Consider the following 17,370-nt stretch of genomic DNA (forward strand, 5'->3'; position numbering starts at 1 on the left):
CCTCTGACATGGAAGTGATTAGGATGCAATGGTATGTAATTGAATTTCTCCATATAAAAAATATTGCACCCATTGGCATTCATCAATGCTTGCTGAATGTTTATTGGGATGAAACAGTGGATGTACATTTCAGTAGTGACAATGGCAACACGAATGATGAGCCATGTACTAGAGGGCCTTGCAGATTTTTATGAGTTCAGCATACAGGTTATTGTTCATTAATAGAAAAAATTCTAATGTTGGTGACTATGTTGAAAAATAGTGCTTTGTAGCTGAGAGGTTTCTCTATCAATTTATGTCATTGCATTCTTTCTATCTGTTGTAGTTTTCATGGGAATAAATAGAAGGCATTACTTCCAAGCATCCTATGTACTTTTCTTGAAGTGGGCTGACAGGAATTATGCTCTTTCTTTAAAGTAAACTACTCAGATTTTCTTATATCTCTTACTATCAAGTGTCTTGCTAATGCTGCAAGGAAATAAATGATATTTTTGTTCTCCATGTCACAGAAATTTCCCCTGGGATTAAGAAGTTTGCTAAACACACACTTCAAAATAAGTCTGTGCTTGCTTCCTCAGTATATGCAAATCTGTCTCAGACTAACCGTAACAGAAACTATTCAAACATCCCACCAGATTCACAACGTTCATCTTTATAATCCTTCATTTGGGCAAGAGACTTTACTCCCTGTAAAGCTGGTGTGGGACTGGACACTTTAAGCATTTTCACAGCTCCTTGAGGCTTTCTTTGTACTTCGTAAGTGACAGAGGCATTTTATTGCAGTTTATATAAATGGTTACATGTTTTTCTTTACATACCAACCAGATCAACAGGCTGGGAATATTTAGGATAGTATCTCTTTCCCAGGTTATCGCTGCACAAAGGAGTATATTAAGCCCAAACACATTAAGTCTTTCCCTGTCATACAATGTATTTAATAGTTTCTATAATGTAGCCATTTCTGCTATGGTTTTGTCAGGTAACTGATATTGTTTTGTTTTCTGCTGGCATCTGTTGCTACGTGAATTCCAACTTTATATGATAAGTTACTCATTCTGACGCTTGGAAGGCATAAAACTATCTATTATGCGGTAAAGAAATGGAGTCACAGAGTATCAGTTCAGTGATGAAAAGCATCCAGCCACCGGAAGAAGCTTGAAATTGACACATAAAACAATATTAATTCAATAGTGAACCAAAGAAGTACTCACATGCTGCATCTAAAAATTTTTAAAAGAAATAGCAGAGTATGTATCTGTGAAGTAGAAAATAAAATAGGAGGTTGTGCTGCAGCTCTTTAAGGCTATTTCTTGGATGTTTAAAGATCTGACAGTTAAACTCAGTTTGTGAAGATGAAATTACATAATATTGTTCAGAACATTATATTGACAAAAATAGCTGACTATAGGCTACATAAGTTAATAGATAATGTTTTAAGGAAGAAAGTTATTTCAAAAGGAGAGAAGCTTACTGTGTTTTCATTTATTATGCCTTTGGATAATATCAAAATGGATCAAAAATGTTTACTGTCTTTGATAATATTTTAAAACATGAATCATATTTTTCTAGTACAGATAATTATCACTAGTTAGTACTGAGAAGGTCCTGAGTGAATGAAGCAATTTTCTTCTAGATATTTACCCAATATACTTTTGATATATTATTGGTATATTTATTTACTTTACTTTTAAAATTACAACAAACAGCTGCATAAAATTAAGCACTAACACTATTTAAAAAGTAGCAGTTGAGATAAAGCAAGATTTCTGAATCTGGACTAAACAGTTGGCACAGCCTGTTGTTTCTGTTTAGCTTTTCCTTTGGGCATATTAAAAACCTAATGTATTTCATTTCTTCCCTAGATTTTTCTTTTTTTTAATAAACAGTCAAACAGCAGTCAGAAATGAAAGATGTATCAAAAGCTAGATTTGCATGGTTTTTATGACAGTGGATAGAGTTTAGACTTTTGAAGAGCTTGCTGACATTAGGGATCATTTCTAAGTAGAATGACAGATGGGCTGAACTCTGTAGCTGCCCAAACTTGAAAAAGTTCAGGAATGAAATCATCTTTATCAAAATGACAACTCTCAAAATAGCTGTTGTGGTCATTCCCTTTGTGTCTCTGGCTAGCTCACTACTCTCATGTCACCTTGTTTCCTAGAAACTGTACCACATACGCATGTGAAACATTATAAGCTGACCTTTCCTGGTTCTCATGAGCAAGCCCTCTGCCCCCATCACAGTCATTTTTTAATTGTTATTGTAAATTCTTTTTTGACCTCACTGTTCCCAAGCCACTCCAAGGAGGATTCGTTTAAACTGTCTTCCAGCTTGTTCAAAATCACAGTGACAAACTTCCCAAGTTTTGCACTGCTTAAATTCTTTCCTTGCAATTTCTACCTTTCTATCATCATTACTGTGGTGGCACAAGCATCTTACATTCTTTTAAAGACATGTCAAGAAAGATCGTGGTTCTTGTTTGTGTTGATTTGTATGTTAACCCCCAAAGTCCTATCCATTTTGTCTGTAAGTAACTTCCACAGGATGTTATAGTACAGAAGTTACTACTGGCTGATTAGCAAGTAGAAAACTATTTGTAAGGAGAAAGGGGTTTTTTTTTTGTGCACTTACTCTTTAATTATTTTCCCACTTCCCTGACTCCCAGCTTTTGCACTGATCTTCCAAAGCCCTTCCCTAATGAGGTTCTTCAGCTTGATATTGTACTTCATTCAGCAAGGATTTAAGCTGCTGAAAATTAATTTCAATTGCTTTGGCTTAGGAGATGTATTACTCAAAATACTTGAGAGTAATATACAAACAAAGCAATCCGACCTTGAAATGAAAATTCATGTAACTTAATCTTCTAGCTCCCTGCCTGTACATTTGGCACATCCATCACCATTGCATGCAAGACATTATTTAGATGAATGCTACTTATGATCACATTCTTTAGCATTATATGCTTTCTGTAACTTAGTAAAGCCTGAAAATACACCTGAACTTGAAAAAAAGGAAAAGAAAAAAAGAAAACCAGTCTTCCAAACATAAAGCCATGCTGTCTTTCAACTTCCAATTTTACATCACTTGAGACATTCTCATAACTGGCAAAACAGCTCAGGCATTAAGTTTTGAATCCGACTGTGCACACATTTCATCGTTTACTCACCTAACTGCATGAATGTCAATACTTACAGCCTCAGAGATCTTAAATCATCGTTCCAGACTCAACATGCATTAAGGAAACAAACAAACAAACAAAAACAAAGCAGAATATACTGAGATTTTCTCTTCTGTAAATTGTTGTATGCACTGAGAATCAGAAAAAATGTTAGAAAAAACTATTAGATCACTTACCAAATTCAATATGAGTTGTGGCTATGGCTAATATTACTTAAAACAGAAGATAATTTATAGAAATTGTAATGTTGAAACAGAACTCTGCAAGTTCTTTTTTGCAGTACCTTATATACTGTAATCTTCTGGTTTCACCAAGTTAATTGAAATATTCAACCCACTTGAAGTTTAACTTGTATCCTTTTAAACCTTAGTTACTAAAAGAAAGTGAAGGAGAAAATAACCAGAAGAATGAATAGAGGAAGCAGTAACATAGGGAAACATCTTAGACTGACGCATCATCTCATCTGTTTACTTAATAATACATCTCTCGGCTCAAGCATACACTAATGCTGAATCATCTTCACATGTTCAAAGATTTCTACATCAACTTCTGCAGTCAAAAGTATAGTATCTCAGATCAACATTTCTTGAAGGGGACTCATTTGATTTAGAAAAGGTTCAACTTCAAAAGAGTTATCCAAGCCAGCCTGAACCCAGGCCATCTTCTTTGTACATCATCATACTTCTTAAAAATGTTTTAGTTCAGGTTAGTCTAGAAAGGCAGTTTCAAAAGCATTATCATTTCTTATTTTCATGTCTTAAAACCTGAACTGAGCTTCCATACAGCTGAGTTTCAATACAGAGTTAGTATTTTTTTCATTAAAACTTCAGTTTCTGGGAAATTTGAGATTATGCTTTTTACAGCTCAAATCCATCTCATTTTCATACAAAGCTACTTGTGCTGACATTATCATAGAGGTGCACCTGAATAAAAAATATGCAGTATGTAAGTTTTAAGAGGTTACTAGAAAATATTTAAATAATGCTGTAGTTCTGGTCATCAGTAATGGATGTGATTCTCTGAACGGTAACATAAAAGGTGTTACTTAATAAATGAACTGCAACTAAGAAACAGCCTGAAAGACCATGCCAAATTCATACACATTATTCATAATAATCATTCAGAAGATTTCACCAGCAAGCAGAATTTTATAGTAGTAAAATTAATATTGAATTTTATTTTTCTAATTGTCATACCTACAGAGTCTAAAACAGTAAGTTAAAATACAGCAAATGTTTTTGCTCTTAGTGTAGGAAAGTGGCTTATAGTCCACATCCACCTCCCCCCCCTCCACCACATTCATCTCTTGTTTCCTGGGGATAACTGAAATCTGTATTTCCAAAATATAATCTCATATACACCCCTTGGTGTTCATCATTTCTAAGATGAGAAGTAATGTAAATAACTAAATTTGAAATAATTTTGAGCTGATGACAGTTTCTCGTGTACATTTTTGATATATCAGTTTCCAGGAAGACAAATATACCATGCCACATTTGATTTAAAATTAAGGGCCGTTCGTCCGATTCTGTGTTCATAAAGATAGGTGTTAATTTAGATAAGATTCCAGTGAATAATTAAGATATTTTGAACTTAGACCACAGTGCACTTGATGATTTATTTTAAGACTAGTTTTATGCTTATCAATTTCTTTTCATTCTCAATTAGTCCTTTAGTGTTGCTTCGACTGATTTTATGCTATTAAATTTTGTCGTGTGCTTATAAGAAAGAAATCAACTGACAAGCCCTTTCAAAATTAAAATTCCACACATTTATCACTGTATTCATGCAAAACTCCTTAAGTGCGGCTTACTAGCAACAGTTTGTGGAAAAAAATAAAAAGTTAGAATTCTATTTTTCTTAAATTTTTATTTCTAAAAAGTCTTACCTGTAGGAGATCCCCAGACTCTTCAAAGAATATTGAAATTAACACTGTTTTTCTTGTGGAAAGTAATTTCCAAAGATGGATCTCAAATTAAACTATAAATAAGACGTAGAAATCTGACTGAAACATCATCATAAGACACATTATGAGCTTTTCAAATAGAACAAAAATTTTTATGAGCAAATACATATTTCACCTCAAGTCAAGTATGATAACGTGTTCTTTTCAAGTTATTTTTCCTATCTTGCAATGATTCTCTGAGCAAATCAATGTATGTTATTCTCAAAACATGCCTGTTATTAGAGGATTGGAAGAGTCAGGTTCAGTTTTGTAGTGAAAATACTGAGTCATGGCTTGAAGAAGTGATTGAACACCTAGTAGGAAGGCAGAGCCAACCCAAGGGATTTCAGATGCATGTAGTGCAGCTGAGTGGCCATAAAGGGAGGAGGCAGGATCTACCCCTTCCCAGACATTATTTAAGAGTTGGCAGGAGAGAGGAGTATCCCCCTGGAGATCTTTGTATACCTAAGACCTTCCAAATGTAAGTAGTATCTTTCACTTATTCTTATGCTTCTTGTTGCTGTGTTTGAGAAAATCCTTGCTCTCTGCAACCTGGGATCTCACTGCTCTGCTGTCGTTGTTGTGCTTTCCATTGCATTACATGTTTATTTTCAACTTTTTATTTTTTTTAAAGCAGCTATTTCCAGTATTAATTCCTAATATTAATATCTGCTTTTAGAAGGTGATTACTGCATGTTTCAGGCAGTTTACAACGCCATTGTTAACTTATGGTTAACTATATTTGAGTTCCCTTTACCACAGCTCTTCCAGAAGCTATAGTGATATCTAATCTTCTGCAGAACTCCTTAATTTGAAGCCAAACCTAAATAATTTATTAATGTAGAGGAAGGAAGAAATTGCTTCTTATAGGAAGTCTTATTTTTCTGAAATTTCTCTTGAATTATTTTAAAACGTTTTTAAAAATCTCATGGAATCCTCCTTGAAAATCATTTGGTTCATCCTAATATTTTGTTATATTCCTAGATGTTTTGTGATATAAACTCTAAGTTTATAATCTAAATGAAATTAGATTTGTCGCCATTCTCGGTATCTAAAAATAACAAAAAACTGTGAAGTAAACTATATCTGTACACAAAATAAAGCTCTATCTAAATGTTTATTTTTAAACTAGACTTTTGGTGACACACTTCCAGTTAAAAGAGGATGGGACCTCCAAACCACTGAATTATATTAAGTAAAAGTTAAACAACCTAAAAATATATACTTCTATGAAGTTTGTAAAAAGTCAGTTCCCTTGCTGGTAAGCAAGTAGGCAAATATCACAGGGGCATATAAATGCTGCTCTTACACCATACCAACTTAGAACTGCACTTTATGTCATAATCAGATTTACAGAATGCTTGATCTCTGAACTCTGGTTGAGTTAGGAAAAAAGAATATGCTGACTTAAATGCTAACACTTAGTCATACAGAAACAATTGATTTTCATTATACGTTTCATATTAAGATTCTACTGCAAGCTTCTGATGAAGGAGAAGGAACTAAATTTGAGTTGATTTTGACCTCCTTTGTGTTCTTGATTATGAATGGTTTCCAAACATCTAAACTAGTTTATGTACCTCATGCTTTACTTGAATCTCATTATATTCTATCTTTACATACACTATGTACCATTGCTATAGGAAATATTATTCTAAAGTCGACATTAAAAACAGCTAGTTGAAGTACATACTGTGGAATAAAATCAACAGCTTGTTCTGCTCTGTTAAAATAATATTTTCTGTTGATCTGGAAAAGGTAGAATTGCTTTTGAGGAATTCCAGTGGCAGATAGTGGAGTCTCAAAAAAAAAAAAAAAAAAAAAAAAAAAAAAAAAAGCTTAATAAAAAAATCCTGAACCCATCTCTTCTCTTGGGGGCGGGGGGGTGGGGAAGATTCAAGTTTTAACTTCAGCACCAGAAAAGGCATACTAGTTTAATAACAATAGTAAATTTCTGACAGTTACTACCAGCTTCGTAACAGTTTTTATTTCCCTAAAAGTAAAAATTTAGGAAAATATCTGTATTTCAAAAACATGAAGCATATACTCATCTCATTAATATCTAAGGGAAGTAATTTTACGTGTTTTTCATCACTGACATTGAATTTGTTTAATGTAGTTATAACAACTTAGAACAGTTCATAGAAATTAAGATATTGGTCACAGTGCAAAATTACTAAACTAGAGCTCAAAAAGCAATCATTTTCTTAACTCCACTTGCTTATGTTATTAATAGCAATAAATTGAATAGTTATTATACAAAGAGTTCACATAGTATACTCCTGCTAACCTCTATCGTTTTATGGGAAAGTCTTATTTACATTATAAATTTGTTACACTTGGGAAAGGCTGGTTTTACATAGATTTGGAAGAGTTATTTGAAAATTTATATTCTACTATTATACCCGAGGAATTAACCAATTACATGTATAGAGAAATTCTGTGTCTTAGATGATGGTAGTGACAGAACATGCAGTTTTTTCCCACTGTACTCAGAAACTGTAAACCTATCCAACCTAATTTAATTTCTGTCATCATATTTTCCAGTTACATCAGTAATTAAGTGAAGCATTTCATTCTGACAGTTCAGATTATGAAAGTCACAAATCACAGAAGAGTTAAATTTTATTTATTTTTCATTTTCAAATGCTGCTCAAAATAGAAGTATCAATTTTATTCATGGAATCATAGGATCATTAGAGTTGGAAGAGACCCATGAGTGTCATCTAATCCAGCTTCACTGCAATGAACAGGGACATCTACAGTGAGATCAGGTTTCTCAGGGCCCAGTCCAGTCTGACCTTGAGCATCTCCAGGATGGGGGCCCCCACAACCTCTCTGGGCTGCTTACTCCAGTGCTTCATCACTCTTATCATACAAAAAAACAAACAAACAAACAAACAAAAAACCTAAATAACACAACTTACTTACATGCAATCAAACTCTCCCCTCTTTCTGTTTAAACCATTATCCTATCACAACACACCCCACTAAAGAATCTGTCCCCTTCTGTCTTACAGCCCCCCTGTAGATACTGGAACTCCACTATCAGGTCCCCCCAGAGTATTCTCTTCCCCAGCTCTCCAAGCTTGTCCTCATAAGGAAGCTTTTCCATCTCTTGGATCAATTTTATTGGCCCTTCCCTGGATGTGCTCTGAGAGGTCCACATCTGGATCCTTTACTGAGGACTCCAAATCTGGATGCAGTACTCCAGGTGAGGTTTCAACAGTGTGGAGTAGAGGGCTGAGATCACTTCTCTCAACCTGCTGACTGCTTCATACTCACTTAGATTCCACTAAGTCTTCTGTAAGTAGTCTTTCCCACTTAAAGACTACCAGTGAACTCCACAAACTATTGCATTAAATCAGGATAGAATTATCCAGGATGTAACATAATGGAATAATTCTGAATGTAACAGGAAAGTAACACATTTCATTTCTGCCCCTCCCTTTACTCCTTTCCCCAGAATAGATACCTTTCTCCTCCTAAATGTTTCCCTTCGTGAGACTGAAAAAAAACATCTCTGCTATTCAGTCATTATTTTCTGTGATGGAAAAGCTACTACAAACATCCACTATGATATAGCCCCATCTATGATGTAAAACTTCAATTACAAATGTAATTACTGAACATGTAAAAACTTCTGAAAGTAAACTCCATTTACAATAATATCCCATCTATGGAACAAAACTATAAACAAATGTTTGCAATTGCAGAAGAGTTCTAAATGGTTTCATTGTAAGAAAAGACAAAGCTCAATTCTCTTTTCCTTAATCTGGCTTTTGGAAAAGTAGCAGAAAAATTTTGCTTAGCAACGTCCATGTATTTACTCAAGGTGAGTAAAATGCTTTGTGTCTTACAGGCTACAAATTCCCTATAGCTATTCTAAGAAGTATGTTGTTCTAAACTACATTTAGTTCCACTATAGTTCATACATTTTTGTCCTCCAGAAGATCTCACAAGTCTTAATTGTATCTAATGGTCTCACTTGCCTCAAGCAAACAGAATCAGAACCATACGTTTTCTAGTTATTTCCTTGAACTTGTTAACAGTGATGTTCTTGTTCATGCCACTATTAAAAACAACGTTGCTATATTACTGAAACTTTGCCTGATGTGTTGTCAAATTGATATTTGAAATCTGAACTTGTGTAGCTTACATATGAGTAAATATATAAAGCAATAAACATCCACATTCAGCAAATGGAATCAATGAAAATAAGGCCCAGACATTTTTCTTAAACTGTTAAAACACTATAAGAGTTACTTTGTTGATGGGGGGTGGGGGGAGAAGTGGAAATGAGTGTTAAAAAGACTTGACAAACTGATGTGAAAGAAAAGAGTTGTGGTTGGACCTGCAAAAAGTAAGTTTATTTCTTGTGTGAAGCAACCATTTAGGTTAATTTATTTCATAGAAGTAGTCATTATCAATATGTAGTATTGGAATATAATAAAAAATAAAATATAAATATATAAAATACAGGAATTTCAAGTGACTTAAATAGTGGTGCAAAGATATTCAAGAATTAAACTCAAAGTTGCTTTTTCTTTCTCTATTTTACTCTGCTGGATTCCTATATTTAACCTTTTAGTACAATTCAGATAACCCTGGAAAGTTTGTTTGAATTTGGAGTAAAGTTGCATCAAATCTAATTTTGAAAGATTACTGGAAAACATTACATAATACAATGCTACAATCTTTCTTCTCCATTTCTGAAAAGCAGATTTTTCTTTGGCTTACAGTTACAAAAATCCAACTTCATACATAATCAAAACAAATACAGGAAAATAAATTACTAAAACAGCCAAGGGAATGTTCTTAGAATATAAAAATCCACAGATTCCACCTTAGTGGCTTCTAGTATTTTGCTTTCACCAAATAAAATTTTTACATTTTTATGAAACTTAAGATTTTTTTTTTTTTTTTTGTCTGATTGTTATGCCTCAGATTCCTATAAACAGGAAAAAAGTGTACCAGTTTTGTTCTAAGATCTGAGCAAGGTTTTCATATGACATTTCTGGCTTAATTTCTTGGGGAACTTAATTTTATGACTAGGGTTTGGACCAATACAATGTGAAGCCAGTTCTGTCCTGAAGCCACCAAATCTCAATCTTTCTTCATAGGAGAGATGCTTCAGCCCTCTGATCATCTTAGTGGCCCTTGTCTAGCCCTGTTCCAACAGCTTTGTATCTTTCTTGTACTGGGGGCCCCAGGCCTGGATGCAGTACTCAGAGGGGACCTCACAAGAGTCGAGTAGAGGGGGACAATCATCTCTTCTCCCTGCTAGCCAATGCTCTTTTAATGTATCCCAGGATATCGTTGGTATTCTGGGTAGCAAGCGCACACTGGTGGCTCATGTCCAGTTTCTCATCTACTGTGACTCCCCAAGTCCTTCTCCACAGAGCTGCTCTCAAAGGGTTGTTTGCCCAGTTTGTATGAAAATCTGGGATTTCCCTGAATCAAGTGCAGCACTGTATGCTTGGCACTGTTGAACCTCATTAGGTTCACATGGGCCCACTCCTCTAGCCTGTCCAGGTCCTTCTGGATGGCTTCCCTTCTTTCCAATGTATTGACTGCATTGCTCAGCTTGGTGTAATCTGCAAACTTGCTGAGGGTGTGTATGGGAACTGCTAAGTCACAGCCTGAACCTCTGATTAATCACCTGAGGTGAGCCATGAGTCAGCCAGAGGAGCACAGGTGAAGGCAATTCACCTGTGCTGCTGGAAGGGGTGGAGCCAGGCTCCACCCCTCCTAGACCTATTTAGGGGCTGGCTACCAGAGGGGAAGGATCTCTTCTGGAGATCACCTCTCTTGGTGTTCTGTGGTGAGCTCAGCCGAAGGGTAAGCTCTTCTACCTATTCTCTTTTTGTGATCGTTGTCTACTTTGCCTAACTCTCTTGATTATATTGTGATTATAACATCTTGATGTCTATTGATTATACAGGGTGCATTCAATGCTATTGTCTATGTCATTGATCAAGGTGTTGAGGAGCACCAGTCCCAAGACTGACCCCTGAGGGACATTTCTTGTGATGGGCCTCCACCCTGACACAGAACCATTAATCACAACCCTTTGGCTGAGTCCAGCAAGCCAATTGCTAATCCATCAAACATTCCATCCTTTAAATCTATATTCCAATTTAGAGAGAAGGATGTGGTGAGGGACCATGTCAAAGGCTTTGCAGAAGTCTGGATAGATGACGCCCATCACTCTTCCCCTGTTCACTGAAGCCATTACATCATAGGTAGCCACCAGATTGGTCAGGCACAATCTGCCTTTGGTGAAGCCGTGCTGGCTGTCTTAAATCACCTCTTTGTCTTGTATGTGCCTTAACATAGCTTGTTGGAAGACCTGCTCTGTAGTTCTCCCAGGCATGAAGGTGAGGCCCGTGTAGTTCCCTGTAGCTATCAACTGATGTAGGTGTCAGTTGAACGTGAAGGTTTTCCCTAATTTACTGATACGTATGAGAGACTGGTAATGAAACTCAGCAATCAGATTTATTAACAGTAGTAAGGAAACTTGATCAAATGCAGGCAGCATTACTTTCATCTAGACTGCCAGCACAAAATATTTTTCTACGTAATTTGGCAATTTAAATTTTAGGGAGAAAAGCTAACATACAGAGCTTTCTGTTATTCTAAGGCATTGAAGTACAGCTACACTTCCTTTGTCTCTGATTATCTTTTCTGTAGTATAGAGAATAACTTATAAAACTTGTCAAATTATTTCAATCAATCATTCATATCCTTTCTAGATATTCTACTTTCCTTATGAGGTCACAAGCGACCATGGCATGAAACTCAGGTCAACAAGCAAAGGTTTGAAAGGTTTGAATGTTTAATTTCATAATCTTTACATCTTCAGAGGAAAAAAAAGTTTAGTATAGTACTATGAATCTCATACATGGTGATGTGTTATTTAACATGAGGTAAAAAAGGTAATGGTAGTACAAACATCCTTCAGACTGCCCAAGGCAGAAGCCATTATCCTACTCAGGATACTGACATTTGCAAGAGCAATGGTGCACAGCCTTGGAAAATCATCCAAATAATCTGTTGCCACAGGCAGGGCCATACACATCGAAATTATTTCTGCAAATGGGAGCATAATTGTTTTCCTCCCTGATATTACTGAAAATTGAACCTGCTCTGTAGAAGGCCCCTGTAGAATTGCATTTTTTTTTATTAGTGTTACCACTGGGAAATTTAGCCAGATCTCCTTTACTGTATTTCTAGTTTGCTGCTTCTTGTCTTAAAATCATGGAAGAGGCCGCTTTGATTGCTCTCAGCAACATATTATACTTATTTGAAGTCTTACACCTTTCCTCAGTCTTTTCCTTGTTTTTTGCAGCATTTCTTCACAGCTGCTATCTGGAAAGTAACTGAACACACCTCTTGAAGTGCTGGGAATCAGAACGAAAGGTCAAATTAAGTCCTACATATATCCTGTAAGATGCAAAATTGCCCACTTCTTTAATGCATTCCAGCCTGATGTTTTCTTTTCTACAAGTGCCAACACATTGTGTACTTACATTAGTGTGCAATGGTGGACCAGTATATGTAGCAAACGCCACTACAATATAAAATAACAAAAATATTCTGCCTCTTCCTGAAAGGGACACTCTTAAACAATGTCTGTTACTTATTCTGTAGTAAGGATTGCAGTTATGCAGAAAACTGACAGTAGATAAACATGAATTAACACCACAAATTAAGGATTTTCAGTGTTGCTCCCCACAGAATGTAAGTTATTGTGTATAGCCTGCTTCTGGTTTCAATCAAAGTTTCTGTGGATTTCTTCACTGCATAGCATTTGGCTACTCAGACAGACCTTCAGCTAGCTTACTGACAAGCTTGTATCCTCAGTAACAGCTTAGACTTTGTATGATCTTAATCTAAACTAATGAAAACCTGTTTAAATTTCTCACAGTATTCAGTCACTAATGAATGAAGGAATCCTTGACTTGTTCTGTTATTAAAGCATAACTTACAGAAAAGAATTGAACAATGTAAAAGATTCTGTAGGAAGGCCTCCTTCCTTGCTGAATTATTCCTAATCTCAGAAAGGCTAATCAGATGTCATGAGCTACTGTGAAAACCTTCAGAGTTAAATAAATAAATACTACCCCTCAGGATTAATAATCTTGATCATCTCTTTCCTTCCTTGTCCTCAGTGTTCATTCTGCATTCCAAAAATAGGTGTATTTCTTACTTAACCTGTGCATGTACTAAAACAATGCTGTGCCAGTTTAAATGAAGCAATATTCACAGTAGGTTTCTGACCATGCTGTCCAGATCCCATGCTGTCCATCCTCATCGATGTATATTTTTTTTGTATGACATCTAAGTTACTAAGAATTTTTTTTTTTTTTTTAGTATACACTCAAGGCAATATATTCTGCTGGCTTTTTCCTTCCCACCAATTAGGACTACAGATATTTTTAGGAACTTTCAAGCTCTTTCTCCATGTGAACACTACAGTTTATGTACTTATCCTGTAAATACACATTTTTAAACAGAATACGTAGTTAGAAACAGGAACACCTTGCCAGGACCACACAGTATGTTTGTGATTGTGAGACAGGACAGCTTTATCAGCTTACTACATTTAATGAGAGAAGTAGGGCCTCATGGCAGGACCACATGCCTTGTACCGATTGGAATTAGGTTAGGGGGCTGTATATTCACAAGACATTTGTTACATTTATGTTTAATATCTTGGTTCATTAGAAAAAGCTCACATTTCAGATTGTTTAATGACAAACTTTACAACATTTTATTTCACTTAACAAAGCTGTGATTCATCTCTTCTGTTTAAGTGTTGTACTGTCTACTGTCCAGTTTCTAATTAAGAGCTGCTACACTGGAAGTCAGAATGCAGTCACCAGCTTAAGTAGAAACCATATATTTTGTCATCTTGTGAGGTCTTTGTTAAATTGTGCATTACTGTTGTTGCTCTAGGAATTAACACTGCTTCCTCCATAAAAGATGGAAGTACTATAATCATTACTAAAACTGTTATGAATCTGTTGGCATTTTTAAGCAGACAATAAGTTCCCTCAAATCAACAAGAAGCTGTCATGGAGTCATGTCTCCACAGTGAGAAAGCTTGAATCTTATCAGTCATAGCATCTAACATAAAACTAACTTCTCTTATTATTTACCTTAATTCACAGTGGTCAAGAAATTTGCCTCCCTCTTGTTCCTCATTCCTTACTGTTTGTTTTTTTTTTTTTTTCTCTCTCTCTACAGGTCATAATATTGCTTGCAGGGATTAAATGCAATTTCAAGTCTTGCTGAACTGGCAACTTCCAGCTTACACAACAAAGCGGAGATGGGTGTGTAAGATTTCTCTTTCAGAAGTGACCTGATTGGATTACTGAACTTCATGGTTCTGCTCTTCACATCTTTCAGTGAGATGCCTGCATAACACAGACTAAAAAAGCATTGTCCAAATGGAAACTAAGGAGTTGGAAAAAAGTGAAGTACAATATGTTTATATATTAAAAGCCTTTTTTTTCTTCAATAGGCATCCTCCCATGGATGTTTGCGGAAAGAAGGTGAATTATTTAAAGGCATGATCTCTCAGGTTTTAGTTTTGTCTATAATTACTCTTAACTTGTTCTTTAATGACAAATTTTAGAGGAAATTCCTTGATGCTACATCTCTTATAGCAGGGAAAACCTTATCAGATTTCATTTCCTTTATAGTCTAATTTCCAGAATGATTTCAAAAGTTGACAAATGACATAAGTCTTGTTTTGCACCAGTGTTTTAACATATGTACTGGACTTCCTCTCAAGTGAATGTGCCTGCAACTCCACAAATACAGCACACTCTGTGACAAGATTATAGTAACTTTCAAGCAACAAACAGAACGTGCAGGGAGCAAACCTTAGTAGTGCAGGCTAAGAGGCTGGATGTTCTAACTCAATTTCTCTTCTCAGCAAGAACTTTTGGAATAGTAGAAATGAAAATTTCCATGTTAATATTTGAAATACCATTAAATGGAAGAAACAACAACAACAACAAATTCTCATTTCCATATTTGAAATCTGTTTTGCCACTTTCTGAGGTTTTCTTTACAGTTGCAATTAAAATTAAAATGTCTTAGTTTGCACAGCAAAGATTTTTTTAAATACTTTACAGCATTGGGCCATCAAAATAAGTTTTTTCAAATGCTATGTGAAACATACAGACCTTGAACATCTGGAAGCAGCATCGCAGAAGAGTTACATGGCTTTGTAGCTCTTTCTTCTTGCAGTATTTCCTGTGTCAGGTAATTCACTGGATTCTTAAATATCTTACTTTGTCTTTTTGTCTATTTAAGATTAGTGCTTATGAAATTTAAGGATATTTAAGGCAAAATTTAGCAAAAATGCCAGTAAGTCTATGAATAATTCTGCAGTGAGTGTAAATTACTCCTCTTTCTTAATTGCTCACCTTCTTTAAAATGCCAACTGCTCTATCAGTATTACTGATTTGGTAAAATTGGAAAAAAAAAAAGAACAGAATCATATTTTTGTTTGTTGCACACATATCTACAAGCTGCATAGACTCTATCATTTTGTTAACATGGTATACCAACCATAGACTTATCAACTTTTCTTATGGGAAGATAGCATTTATTTATATATTTACATCTTTAACTACTGCCAGCACTTATTGCTTGGAACCATCTTACTTTCCAGACGTAGGTATATACTTTATCATTTCTCTGTACATCAGCTTCCTATCTTGTCACTGCAGCAGATAAAAGTCTGTTGCTTAGTGTGAGACAAAAAAGCAACAAACTTTTTTTTTTCCTCCTCTAGTATTATAGACGCACAAAGATTAAGAAAAAGCAAGAAAAGCTGCTCACTAACTGAATACTACTTCCATAGAACAGCAACTAGAGTTGGAGTGTTTTTTTTCAGGTAGCATGCTTGGAAACAGAACCAAATCAAATGGGCCTCCTTCAGATAAATTAAAAAAAAAAATCAAGTCAAAACATATATGCACCTCAAAAGAAACCAACCAAGAAAAAAAAAAATCCACATCAAAACAAAACCACTTCTGTTTTCTAAAGATAGAGTCAAAAGATATGCCAGAAGTCCCAGCCCTTCCTTGATGGATTAAATTGCCTTAAGCAAGAAGAGAAGACCAAATGTGGCAAAAAAAAAAAAAAATCTGTGGCAATTACTGCCATGTGCTTCTCTGACTCAAGCTGCAAACAACAGAAGAAAACTTTGCAGCTGGCAAAGGCATTACAAAGAACAATTATGCTGCTGTAGTTAAACATTTTCCAGTTAAGATAGAAAGGAAAAGAAAGAGCCAATACATCAAAAAACCTAATGTAGTCAAGTCAAGAATTACCTTAATTAAATCTTGAAATGTTTGTTCTGAAGTAAACTATCTTCAAACAAAACTATGAAGGTTTTAGTATGTCAGAGGCACCTATTCATCATTTCATGAACACTTTGAAACTACAGCCATTAAATTAAAAGAGTGTATTGCATTATACGTGGCATAATTTACAGGTCAGTTCAACTACTAATAATGTTAAAGCAATAAAAAAACCTTCAACTTCAGCCTTTGCAGTTGGTGATAGAACCTCAGTTTTGTGTTAACCTAAAGAAACATAATAACAGATAGCTAATCTAATTTCAAAGCATAATTTTTTCTGTTCCTTGAAGATATTAGTATTGTCCCCCCCATTCCAAGGGAAACAGTAAATATGAGAAAAAGAAAAACTTCATACAGTATTTCCTCCTAAAATAAAAATAATATTAAAGTATAAGTTAACACATCTCATTTCCTGAGACATATCAGGAAACCTGTTCCTAAGACATTATGAAGAGTGTGTAAACATCTCACTTACTCTTTCATTCTTAAAGTCCTACTTGGTGGGGGTGGGGAGGGAGGGCAGAGTAAAGGAGAAAGAGAGGGAGGTAATAAAAATATGATATGTTTTTAGAGGGGTACACTGTACTGTGGAACTCATCCTCCTTTATTGAATGTATGCAGTGCAATAAAATTTAGTTGCCAAGTGTATGCCTTTAAAGTATTAAATGTTTTCATTGTATATTCCTTTAATGCAAAAACTAATAGTGGCAAATTATTTTTGGCCTTGAAAATACTTACAAAAGTGGTTCTGCATTCTTTAAAGTAGATTTCATCATAGGATTTTAAGTAGGTGTAAATCTGGACTGGCACTGGTATAAATAATCTTAAAGATGTCCATAAAGGTTTCATTATGGACAAACCCT

General features: G+C 35.1%; 1 long non-coding RNA gene across 5 annotated transcripts; it reads left to right on the forward strand.

Annotated features, from left to right (window-relative positions):
* Positions 1 to 5,497: 5,497 nt before the first annotated feature.
* LOC125688085 (uncharacterized) lies at positions 5,498 to 17,002 on the forward strand. Of its 5 annotated transcripts, XR_007374590.1 has the most exons (5): positions 5,555 to 5,604; positions 8,144 to 8,337; positions 11,879 to 11,951; positions 12,475 to 12,571; positions 14,376 to 17,002. It is a non-coding gene; the product is annotated as an uncharacterized LOC125688085 (long non-coding RNA). The 5 variants fall into 5 exon arrangements; XR_007374591.1 differs by lacking the exon at positions 8,144 to 8,337 and having other exon boundaries at positions 5,498 to 5,604; XR_007374588.1 differs by lacking the exons at positions 5,555 to 5,604; positions 8,144 to 8,337 and adding an exon at positions 10,927 to 10,964.
* Positions 17,003 to 17,370: the final 368 nt, after the last annotated feature.

This window comes from Lagopus muta, chromosome 1 (assembly GCF_023343835.1).
Source record: "Lagopus muta isolate bLagMut1 chromosome 1, bLagMut1 primary, whole genome shotgun sequence".
In the NCBI taxonomy this organism is placed as follows: Eukaryota; Metazoa; Chordata; class Aves; order Galliformes; family Phasianidae; genus Lagopus; species Lagopus muta.